We start from the raw sequence: 12,342 nt of genomic DNA, 5'->3' as shown, positions 1-12,342 counted from the left end.
ACAGTACTAAGCAAACGAATCACTCTTCGGCAGCAGTTCGTTGTTTCTGCACATGCATGACTCAGCAGTGTCAGGTAAGCAGGAGAGAGAGGCGAACCCAGAGTGCAGACTCATAGCAATAACTAATTTATTAAAATAAAAGATAATCAAAAACAAAGGCTGACATGGCAGCAAAACTAACCAAAACAAAATCCTAACAGGAGCAAAACATGAGGCAAGACAAGTGGAGGACATGACCAGGTTTTAAGAACAGGAGATAATTAATGGAAGTGAACAAAGGTGAGATGATGACCAGAAGCAGGTGTAGATGGGCGTGACAGGCAAACGAGAGAGACTGAGGAGAAGTGAATGATAACAGAAGCACAGAGACAAGACAAAACACGAGGACAAGAAAAGAAACAATACGAATACAAAAACACCAAGAAAACCCAAACCCTTACAAGCAGTTTGTTCACTGTACAGATCACTTCTCTGCACAGTTCGTTGTTTCTGCACATACGCATATCAACAGTACGTACACTGTACGAATCCCTCCCCTGCCCTCTCTGACAGGCTCCTCTCTTTGTGTAGCTGATGTTAGCAAGTGCCGCAACACTACAGCAGCAAGCAGCACATTCACTAACTTTAAATGAGAGTCCTCTTTCTTTGATTGTTACAACCTAAGGACCCCCCCGCCTCGCTTCTGGAGTCTTACTTGCTCTTCTTCTGTCCCCTCTCCTTTTTTTTCTTTATGTGTACCTCAGTCTGTTAAAATAATGGGGACGGGGCAGTGTGCGTCTATTTTCATGATGCTTGATTCAACATTAGCAGTTAGTTTAGATAAACCCATGCAGCTGCCAAAAGCATGAGAGCAAATTCTCGCGAGGAGGAAATGGTTAGAATCCTTCAGGGCAGAGTCAGACAGTGTTTCGTTCACTGAGTGACACATGGAGTTTATTTACAGTGAATGAATCTCAAGTCACATTCGCTCAGGAGCCAACAACAGTCCCTCTCCACCTGCATGGCACACGCTGCTGTGTTGTTTAGATTTATGCCATGAGTGAGTCACAGAACGTGAAAGTTCCACTCATGAACGACACAACACTAGACTGAAGAGAGTAGACAGGATTATAGGAAGTTGCGACATAGGCCAAAGAGGGAGTTCGCAAAGACAAACAGAACCCATATAATGAGTTGTACAAGAGGCTGGACACTAAGGAGGGAAAGGACTTTTATTGACTAGCAAGACAGAGGGATCAGGCTGGAAAGGATGTGCAGCAGGTTAGGCTTGTTAACTGCCCGCTTAACCATATGGTTGAGGTGATTTGGGGTCACTATATCTCAATGAGAGGAGCACCTAACTTGGTTCAACCTGGTTAAGCCATCTCTACCATTTGGTTGAGATTTGCTATCCTAAAGAAGTCCACTAGAGGGAACTCTTTGAATAGTATTCTTCTTCACTCCAGCTCCAACCAGGATGACCAAAACACAAAAATCAACTGACACATGTTGACTGTTTTCATTGAAAGTTTGAAAGGTACGGATGTTTTCTGACATATGTGTAAGAATCCTTACTAAACAGAAATTCTTATCTAAAAATAAAAATTGTGTAATATTTTTTTTAAACTTGTTTAACAAATGCTTGATTTGTCTGTTGATGGTAAATGTAGCAAATTTAAGTTAATGTAAATAAAATTGAAATTTTTGCAATAAAATCAGAACTTATTTGCATTTATTGCTGTAAATATGAAACAAAGTGTTTTTTTAACCTTTATTTCACCAGGAAAGTCCCATTGATATTAAAAACTGTGAGGATCTGGAGTTGTTATGTCTCCGCCTGCTGGCGAGAGAGTGCACTCTTCTCCCACAGCTGCAACCCATCTTCATGACGAGCGGTACCAGTATTTAAGCCTGCGGCTGGGTCAAAAACCTCTTTTCCAAAGGAGTCCTGGACAAGAGGCAGCAAGGTTACAGGACAGTAACAATTACACGATTTAAAATGCCATACAAAGAATTATTGAAAACAGTTGCTATTTAAAGATGCCTTCTCAAGGGCATTATTACATTGTTGTACATCATTAACAAGCTGAGATAATTACTTTACACGTTAATTTTTGTTACTTTCTGAGTTTACATTAGTGAATATGGTAAAACTAGAATATATGTGGGGAAACAACTTTGACAAATAATTCCCTTTTAACTAAATGACACAGGCTGGTATACTAACATTACTGTTATTGTTGTCATGATTTTAGGCAGGGATTTAGCCCACATGCAGAACACACTCAGGAGCCAAGAAATAGGAATATACAGATTTATTGAACACAGTGAATAGTGTACTGGAAGCCAGGAACAAAGATACTGGAGCAGCAACTGTGATGGGAGACAGAGGATTAGTTGGTGGTTTGTTGATTGTGATGATTTTATTGGCAGCAGTAATGCTTACTGGAAGTTGAAGATGACTTTTCCTGGAGGAGTCCAATGTACAAGTCTGTTGTGGTGGAATCCAGTTGGGTCTGTGATCCAGTGGTGTTGGAGGGTGAGCAGGGTTCGGTCAGGGAAGGCACTTGGTCTATGAAGATCAAAGTCTCTGAACTATGGAACCTGGAATAAAACAAGGCTGCATGAAGCAAAGTCCAAGAAGTTAGTTTGGTCTAGAGGGTACTTACATACCATACAGGTAAAACGCTCTGACGGTGAAGTGTTGGCTGCAGCATCCTTTTAAGCCTCCCTTGATGAGCTGATTATTAGAACCACCTGCTGGTAGCTCCTCCTGATGACAGGCGCCCTCTGCTGGATCTCAGGTGGAAATAGCAGGCAAAAAACAAAAACTCCAGACTCCTGACAATTGTCAGAGGTTTTTAATCATGAATTCATTTTAATTTGTTAAACAACTACTAGATGGACACTAAAACCTACTATGGTGCAAGGCTGTGCATCCCCAGGAATCTGATGGAGATCTGAGTGATTATGATGATCCTGTAGAAGATCCTGATTTTGACCCCACACAAGCAGATGATGCTAGAGACAGCTCTTTTGAATCCCTGGATGAAGAGGAGGCTACCTCAACAAGCAGAGCTTCTAAACAGATACCACGTAAAAAGAGCAGAAAAGGGAAACTCAATCTAAAAACTGTTCCCATGGAGGGGCCAGGTGACAGCCCTGACCCAAGTGACACCCCAGCACCAAACACAAGCACAGGACATTGAGGAGTTCCAGGTTCCAAATTCAAGATTTGAACCACCTAAAGCTGTACACTCACCCTTCCAGTACTTCAAAAGGCTCTTCACTGATGACATGATTGAACACAATGCACATCATACCAATTTTTACTCTTCTCAAGAGTTGGGGGATCCAATCAAGACTAGTCCCTAAGAGATAGAACATTTCTCAGCAATCCTTCTCTTTATGGGTGTTTTTAACTTCCCATCACTGGAGGATTATTGGCACCACGAATCATGCTTCAACGTGATAGCTGATATCATGTCAAGGAAAAGATTCCAGCTGTTACGCAGATACATTCATTTCAATGATAACCAGAAGTGCAACGAGAGTCCAGACCGCTTCTAAAAAAATCCGGCTTCTGTTTGAAATGCTTCATGAGCTGTGTCTTCTGATACCATCCATTCACAAGCACAGTGTGAATGAAGTCATGGTAGCATATAAGGGCACAAGGGCTGGCACCCTTCGCCAGTATATCACCAATAAACCAGACAAGTGAGGCTTTAAATTATCCTGTCGAACAAGTTCATCTGGCATCATCCACGACCTGCTACTTTATCAAGGGGCATCCACATTCTTCAATGTTGCTCTCAGTTAAAAGGAACAGATGCTACCTCTGGGAACAAAGGTTGTGACAACGCTGTGCAAAACCATAAAACAGCCCCAGTTGTCTGTTGTATTTTGTGACAACTTCTTCGCAAGTTTCAACTTGGTCCAGAACCTGCACACTGCCCTGAGTGTCAAGTGCATTGGTACCGTACAACCAAATCGCACTGGTGGAGCTCCTTTGATGGCAGACAAAGACCTGATGAAGAAGGGGCATGGAGCCTGTGATTACAGGGCTGCTGAAGAGGTTCTTGAAGTGAAATGGTTTAATAACAAATATGTAAACCTACTAAGCAATGCCTGTGGGATCATGCCTTTTTCAACAGTACAACGATGAAGCAAAGAGTCCCACACCAAGATCGTCATCCCGTACCCATCACTCATTCTTGCCTACAATGAGCATATGGGAGGAATTGATCTGTCTGACATGTTAGTACACCTGTACAGCCAGGTCAAGGAGATGGTATGTTCCCTTGTTCGGATACATTCTTGGCCTCTGCATTGCAAATTCCTGGCTGCTCTACAAAAGGGACAGTGGCCTCCTGAATGAGAAACTGATATTCCTTAAATGGTTCTGACTGGCAGTGGCCCACAGTTTGTACCAGTTCAAGAAACCAGCATCTAAAGTGGGCGGCCATCATGCAGCTCACCACCACCAGAGAAAACCGGCTACAGCTCTAGACCCTTACGACCAAAACCACAACCAGAAGTGCGCTACAACAACTTGACACACTGGCCTCTTCACAGTGAAAAGTGAGGGCGATGCAACTTTTGTCCAAAAAGAGTGTCTCGGTGGAAGTGTAGCAAAAGCAGTATTTTCCTGCGTTTGAATGCAAACCAGGAATGCTTTGCAGCATATCACCAGAGGTAAACTGGATCTAATGCACAAAAAGCATTTGTGCAGCTGCACAACCATACAGATGATGGGAAATGTGATATTTTAATATGTTTAGCAGTGTTTTTTATGTGTTTGTAATGCTTTATCAAAGTTTAAATGGAAACTAGCTACTATTTCAATCAGTTGACCAGAAATGCGACTTGTGTGAGGAGTGTTGAGATATTGAAATGATAAATGCAATGTTACTGTTGTTTTGCACAAATTTCTTTACCTTTTTGAATATAATCTCTACAAAAGGGATGTTTTATATATATATATATATATATATATATATATATATATATATAAAAAATATTATCTGCTGTTGCACTTTATACAGACAAAAAAATGAGAAATTCTATATTTCCTTGTTCGAAGCAATATTTTTCTTGTTTGTGATGAAAACCTGAGATGATTTCTAGCATACTCAAAGAAATAAAGAGTATTCAATGCCCCTGGCATTTTTTGTTCTTTATTTCTCTATAAATTAGCGTATTACATTAATTAATCTACTGTCCCTGGTATTTGTATGAAGTTCTGTACTTAAACCATTAAATGACATTCTGACTGTTTGGTAAAGATCAATACTTTAAAAACCACAGGGTCTGTAGAAAAAAAACATTGATTGTGCTTATGACTCACCTAAGGGCAAAAGAAATGCAAAGAAAAAATTCTTTTCACTGTTTTTCTTTTCTTGGTGGGGTTGTTAAAGGGTTAAAGATAGAAAAGGGTGATGTTCTAACAAGAGAGGAGAGTGTGATGAGAAGATGGAAGGAGTACTTTGAGAAGTTGATAAATGAAGAGAATGAAAGGGAAAGAAGAGACAAACTGTCGGCCAGGAAGTGTAAAAGATTAGTGAGGATGAAGTTCTGAAAGCTTTGAAGAGGATGAAGAAGGGGAAGGCAGTTGGACCTGATGACATACCAGTGGAGGGATGGAAATATGTAGGAGAGGTGGCAGTGAGATTTTTGACTTGGTTATTTAGTGGCATTTTTGAGAGTGAGAAAAGGCCTTAGGAATGGAGAAGTGTACTGGTGCAAGTTTTAAAGAACAAGGGTTGTGTAGAGTTGTAGACACTACAGGGGAATTAAATCGATAAGTCACACGATGAAGATCTGGGAGAGAGTTGTGGAAGCTAGACTTAGACAAGGGGTGACTGTTTGTAAGCTGCAGTATGGTTTTATGCCAAAGAGCCCTAAGCCCCTTGTTTGATCTGGTGATGGACAGGGTAACAGATGAGGTCAGACTAGAATCTTCGTGGACTATGATGTTTGCAGAAGACATTGTTATCTGTTGTGAGAACAAGGAACAAGTGCAAGAGAACTTTGAGAGGTTGAGGTATGCACTTGAAAGACGAGGGATGAAAGTCAGCTGTAGTAAGACAGAGTACATCAGTGTAAATGAGAGGGAGGCAGGTGGGACAGTGAGATCAGGTTACAAGGAGCAGAAGTCACAAAGGTCTAGGACTTCAAGTACTTAGGGTCAGTGGGTATATTAGTAGAAGGATTTTAGAGATGCAGCTACCAGGAAAAAGACAAAGAGGAAGGCAAAAGAAATAACAGCAGCATCTCCACTTCCTGAGAGTTCTCAAGATAAACAAGCTGGAGAAGAAGCTGCTGGTGCTGTTCTACAGAGCCACCATTGAGAGCATCCTTGTGTATGGCATCACAGCATGGTACGGAGGATACTCAGCAGCAGACAGAAAAGCGCTGCAGAGGGTGATCAGCACTGCCCAGCGGATCACTGGCTGCTCCCTGCCCAGTCTGGAGGACATTGCCACCTCTCGCTACCTAAGCAGAGATGATGATACATCAAGGACCCATCCCACCCCAGCAACCACCTATTTAACCTGCTACCCTCGAGCCGACGGTACGGGTCACTCAAAACCCAGTCAAATAGGCTCAGGGACAGCTTTTTCCCTAGAGCCATCGGGGAACTGAATAATAATAAAAAGGATGTTGGCAACAAAAATTAGATTCCTAAAACTATGTGCAATACCAAATGTGTGCAATACATCTCAAGCCACATACTTTGAGGAATATTTCATATGTGCAATATTACAATCTATGAAGAAAAACTGTGAAGTTCCTACTCTTTATTTGTATAAACAGGAACTCTCTGCAAAAATCCCCATTCCTCATTTGAATATACAGAAACTTCTGTACATACTTGTCTTTATTTGATTTTCAGTGTGTATATTTATTGTATGGTCTACCCTCCTCTTGTTATTTTATTGTGTCTAAAAACAAGCACCTTGGAGCAGCAAACCAAATTTCATTGTAATGCAAATTATAATGGCAATAAAGGCGATTCTGATTCTGATTCTGAAAGAGGAGATATATGTATGCAGTTAGAGAGGACATGAAAGTAGCTGAAGTGAAGACAGAGCATGGAGGAGGATGACTCACTGTGGTGACCCCTGAAAAGGGAAAGATGAAAGAAAAAGAAAAAGAAAGTTACATGCATGTTTTAAAAACAGAGTACTCACAGAAAAAAAAATACTTGTGCATGGGGAGAACATGTAAAGAAAATAGTCATACTAGTTATAAAAGTAGCCACAATTGAAATACTCTGCAATAAAGTCATTAGGCTGAAAGTGACTGAATTCCTTTGAAACAAACACAGCTGAACAGCTGAACTGATAAAAGAATCAAAATGAGATTGGCAATAGCGTTAGTAAATGCACTCTGATAAACTCAGTGTCTGCTGTGCTATATTTAGTCCAAAACACACAAAATGAGCCCAGAGAACAGTACTGACCCCCACCATCTGCTTGCCTCTTCACACACACACCTACTGTCACACATGCATACACACATTAAGGTTTGAATGCCAACTGCTTCTCACAGACCTCCCACACCCCTACCCCCCCAGGTATGCCCAAGAGGACTTGTTAAGGTCCCATCACAAGATGAGATGGTCCTTGCATACATAAAGGAGACAGTCTCTCTGTTAAGTGATAGAGTTGTTGTTGGATGCTTATATACTGTATACAGCAACAAGCCTTTTAAAACATTGGCTGTGAGAGCAGACAGCTATGGGGAGCCATTTTAATGAGGTATTGCTTTGTGTTTGTGTGTGTGTGCTTGGTTCATCGAGTGTGTATAACAGCAACTATCAAATATGAAACACTGTTTTTCTCTTACTGCTTCTGTTCTTGGTAAAGTTCACAATGACCATACATTATTTGCACCTTCCCTCTTTATGTTTATGTAGTATTATTACCTGCCAACATAAGGCGAAAGCAAACATGTTTTTGCCTGTGTGTGTCTGTCTGTTAGCAAAATACACTATATTGCCAAACGTATTTGCTTGTTTATGAACTTCAGTGACATCCCATCCTTAATCCATAGGGTTTAATATAATGTTGGCCCACCCTTCGCAGCTACAACAGCTTCAACTCTTCTGGGACGGCTTTTCACAATGTTTAGGAGTGTGTTTATGAGAATTTTGGCCGTTCTTGTCAAAGCGCATTTGAGAGGTCAGACACTGATGTTGGACAAGAAGGCCTGGCTCACAGTCAATACTCTAATTCATCCCAAAGGTTTTCTATGGGGTTAAGGTCAAGACGAACAATCAATTTCTTCCACACCAAACTCACTCATCCATGTCTTTGTATACCTTGCTTTCTATACTGGTGCACAGTCATGTTGGAACAGGAAGGGGCCATCCGCAAACTGTTCCCACAAAGTTGGGAGTATGAAATTGTCCAAAATGTCTTGGTATGCTGAGCATTAAGAGTTTCTCTTACTGGAACTAAGTGGCCGAGCCCAACTCCTGAAAAACAACCACACACCATAATCCCCCCACCACAAAACTTCAGAGTTGGCACAATGCAGTCAGACAATCATTCTCCTGGCAACTGTCACCAAACCCAGAGTCATCCATCAGATCTTCAGACAGCGTGATTGGTAACTCCAGAGAATGCTCTAGAGTCCAGTGGTGGCATGTATTACACCACTGCATCTGACACGTTGCATTGCAGTTGGTGATGTGAGGGTTGGATGCATCTGCTTGGCCATGAAAACCCATTCCATGAAGCTCTCTGTGCACTGTTCTTGAGGTAATCTGAAGGCCACACGAAGTTTTAAAGTCTGCAGCTATTGACTCTGCAGAACTTTGGTAACCTCTGTGCACTATGTGCCTCAGCATCCACCGAGCCCACTCTGCCTACCACTTAATGGCCAAAGTGCTGTCATTCCGACTTACTTCCACTTAGTTTTAATATCACCAACAGTTGACTGTAGAATATTTAGTAGTGAGGAAATTTTGCTGACTGGACTTATTGCACAGGTGGCATCCTATCAAGGTGCCACGCTGAAATTCATTTAGCTCCTAAAAGCGACTCATTCTTTTCCAAATATCACAAATATTTGTAGAAGCAGTATGCATGCTAGGTGCTTCATCTTATACACTTGTGGCCATAAAAGTGATTGGAAATTCAATGATTTGGATGGTACTTTTGGCAATATAATGCATCTCATGAACCATTGGACAGATTTATCAAAACGTAATGGATACACTGGATGTACATTTACAGCATTTTAAGAAGTTTTGAAGTCAACCTAAGTCAAGTTGGCTACCACAGCCAATTGAACTTCGAAAACACAAAATTACAATCAATATACAGATAATGACCTAAAATTTTGGTGTGGTAGTAGCTGAGAGACATTCACAACCCAAAGTTCAAGTGCTGCACTGGGTGACATCTCTGCCTAAAACTTTGGCATAACTGTTGGAGTCATCCCTGTTTGCCTGTTAGCAAAATATATTTATGTTCTAATTTCAATGAAACCTTCAAAACTTTATCATCTATGAATAAGTAACTTTTGAAGTCAATGCAGTTCAAGGTGGCCACCAAAGCTAAGACTATGTTCACACTGAAGATCTTAATGCTCAATTCTTTTTTTTACGATAGTTTTTTTGCATGGTCATTCACATTAGAATTTCAATGTGACTGTCATCAAAGTCCAGTGTGAACAGTTAATATTCCTGAGGCGACCCGTTATGTGCAGAAGATATGTCATCACATACATCACTTGCTACACATGTTAACATACTTGTATCAATTCTAAGGTTGTGCCATTGAAGCTGACAAATTATTATTTGCCATGCTTGTTTCGTCCAATGTTTATACAGTATTTGATCCTGATGCTTCTCACCTACTCGTTCTAGAATGGGAGCAACATACGAAAAGTAAAAACAAAATCAAGTATCAGTCTCCTCACTCCAGTATTGATACAATCCAACACCCACATTGGTATCATGTGTTGATGAGATTCTGAGGTCATCCAGCATATAGCACATCAACAATAACAAAACAAACAAATACACAAAAAAGCAACTGGATTTCTGTTCTGTAGCTGAAGATGTGTGGAATTCCAGCCTTTAAACTAGAAGAGTTTGGTATTGATAATATCCACATTTGGATCGATCCATACCTCAACTTAAATGACTTAAAAGTGGGCTGACATGACCATTTAGACTGAGGTCGCTTTGAAAACCAACAGATATGTATTCAATTTAGTTCCACATATAAAAGTGACCTGGGTCGAATTTGAAAACATGAGATTTGTCAGGTTTGGACCATCTTAAAAAGATCAGATATGGGTCTCAAATGGGTAAGAAAGATTGGATTATGGCTACTTTTGCCTGCAGTGTAAATGTAGAGCCTTACTGAGTGTAGCCAAAACAAGAATTGACTATAACATAATTTGTTTTACAGATAATGAGATAAAATATGACGTGGTAGTTGCTGAAAGTCATTCACAACACATACTTTAAGGCTGACATCTGACAATATTATGTGAGATTGTCTAAAATTTGTTTTAAGATTTGACCAAAACAGCCATAACTGTTGTTTCTTATCACAAAATGATCTTAGTTTTTACAACTCTGGCATGAAAGGTGGTAGGTACTATGCATTTCTTCAAGAAATGCTAGTCATTTAATTTTTTACACATTTTGTGTAAAAAAGTTTCTTGTGTGATATAAATGTCTAGGAGTGTTTTATTTACACATTCTTTATTGGTTTATTCTGAACGAAATGAGCTACCATCTTCTCTTGCAAGGTGAGTTTTTGAAGAAGTCTTTAAAGTCAGATGTTGTGTCTAAGTGTTTGTAATGAAAAAAAGTAACATGCAAAGAGTGACAGAGATAGTAGCTTACTGGACTTTTCTAAGGAAACACATTTATTTTTTTTCTTCAGTAATAAAACATTTTCGATATCCATCCATTTATTTTCTTTACCCACTTCTCCTTTCTGAGTCACAGGGAGCTGGTGTCTATCTCCAGCAGTCACTGTGCGAAAGATGGGGTACACCCTGGACAAGTTGCACTCAACAAATAAAATGAAAATAAAAATCACTTTTATTTATTTATTTATTTGTAGAATATAGTTAAATATTCTTAAACTGTTTTACTCAGTTTTCTTGTCAGAAAGTATATTTTTTTCCTCACAAATCCTTGCATTCTTGACACACTGACAGAGATCCATGATTTGTTTTGGTGTGTTTTTGGCATCTGGATGTCATTTACGGGTTCAGAGAGTACCCTCTCCTATGTTCCTGGAAAACTGCAGCATGAGGAGAAAATAAGAGTGTTGTTGTCCTCACAGCCTATTAGACAGACAGACTGACAGTGCAGCCTAGTGGTACAGAAAAAAAAACTCACACATGAACACATACACACTGCAGATGAGAAAGTAACAGTAACAGAGCAGAACAGCGATTGACTGCATATGACGCGCTTTACTCTGCTTCTACATGTTCGTGCCTTGCTCAGTCCAGTCTTTGACATTGCATGTAGACTCAGAGCTCCCCCATACATGCTGTGGAGGAGCCATTATAAGGTCAAACAGAAAACCCTGTGTGCCCAGGCATAAGGGGGTTGTGTGGGGTGGAGACAGGAGTTTAGCAGGTGCTGTGCTGCCTCATTTTGGTGTTGATGCTCATCTCAACTAACTTCCATCTCATTCACAAAGCAAGCCAGCTGTATATGCATTCATACCTAATATTCATAGACAGACCTTCCTTAAATATTTTGCATTATGAGATTGCTGTTGACACAAGGCTGCATGTGCTGCTTGCTGTCAGAACACTTGTGTGTTTCAGAGGAACTGTGACAGCGTTGTGCTGTCATGTCCCAAAGCTTGCAGAGTGTCCAATGCAGTTTGGAAACCCAGCCAAGCGGGCAGACGCCCTGTTATGCAGGATTAATATAGATAATACAATATTTGTAGACAGGAAGACAAAAAAAAACAAAACAAATAAAGACGGTATCATTTAGTTTGTCTAGTTCAGCAGGTTTTAACTTTTAAGCGTTCCACCCAATTAAAAATGTCATTGATACTCTTACAAAAGCATTATTGTTGCTGTTGCTATTAAAATAAAATTAGTGTTACAAATAAATATCACTTCTGCTAAGGAGGTTATGTTTCTGATTCTGTTTCTGTGTTGGTTAGTTTGTTTCTTTGTCTGTCTGTCTGTCTGTCTATATATTAGCAAGATTATTTAAAAACTAATTAACAGATTTTTGTGAAATTTTCAAGAAATCTAGAGAATGTCACAACAAACAAGTAATTAGATTTCTGTGGTGATTTGGTCACAGATGATCCCATGCTCTAACTCTGAAACCATGTAACATAGGAATGTCAACTC

At 40.1% G+C, this 12,342-nt stretch overlaps 1 long non-coding RNA gene across 1 annotated transcript; it reads right to left on the bottom strand.

The window, feature by feature from the left end:
• Nucleotides 1-2,246: 2,246 nt before the first annotated feature.
• On the bottom strand, nucleotides 2,247-2,819 carry LOC119616936. Its single transcript, XR_005233032.1, has 3 exons — nucleotides 2,653-2,819; nucleotides 2,426-2,583; nucleotides 2,247-2,352 (listed from the first exon to the last, which is right to left on the bottom strand). It is a non-coding gene; the product is annotated as an uncharacterized LOC119616936 (long non-coding RNA).
• Between the last annotated feature and the right edge of the window lie 9,523 nt (nucleotides 2,820-12,342).

This window comes from Kryptolebias marmoratus, linkage group LG4, assembly GCF_001649575.2.
Source record: "Kryptolebias marmoratus isolate JLee-2015 linkage group LG4, ASM164957v2, whole genome shotgun sequence".
NCBI lineage: Eukaryota > Metazoa > Chordata > Actinopteri > Cyprinodontiformes > Rivulidae > Kryptolebias > Kryptolebias marmoratus.
The sequence above is the reverse complement of the archived record's forward strand: the minus strand, read 5'-3'. Positions and strand labels throughout refer to the sequence as shown.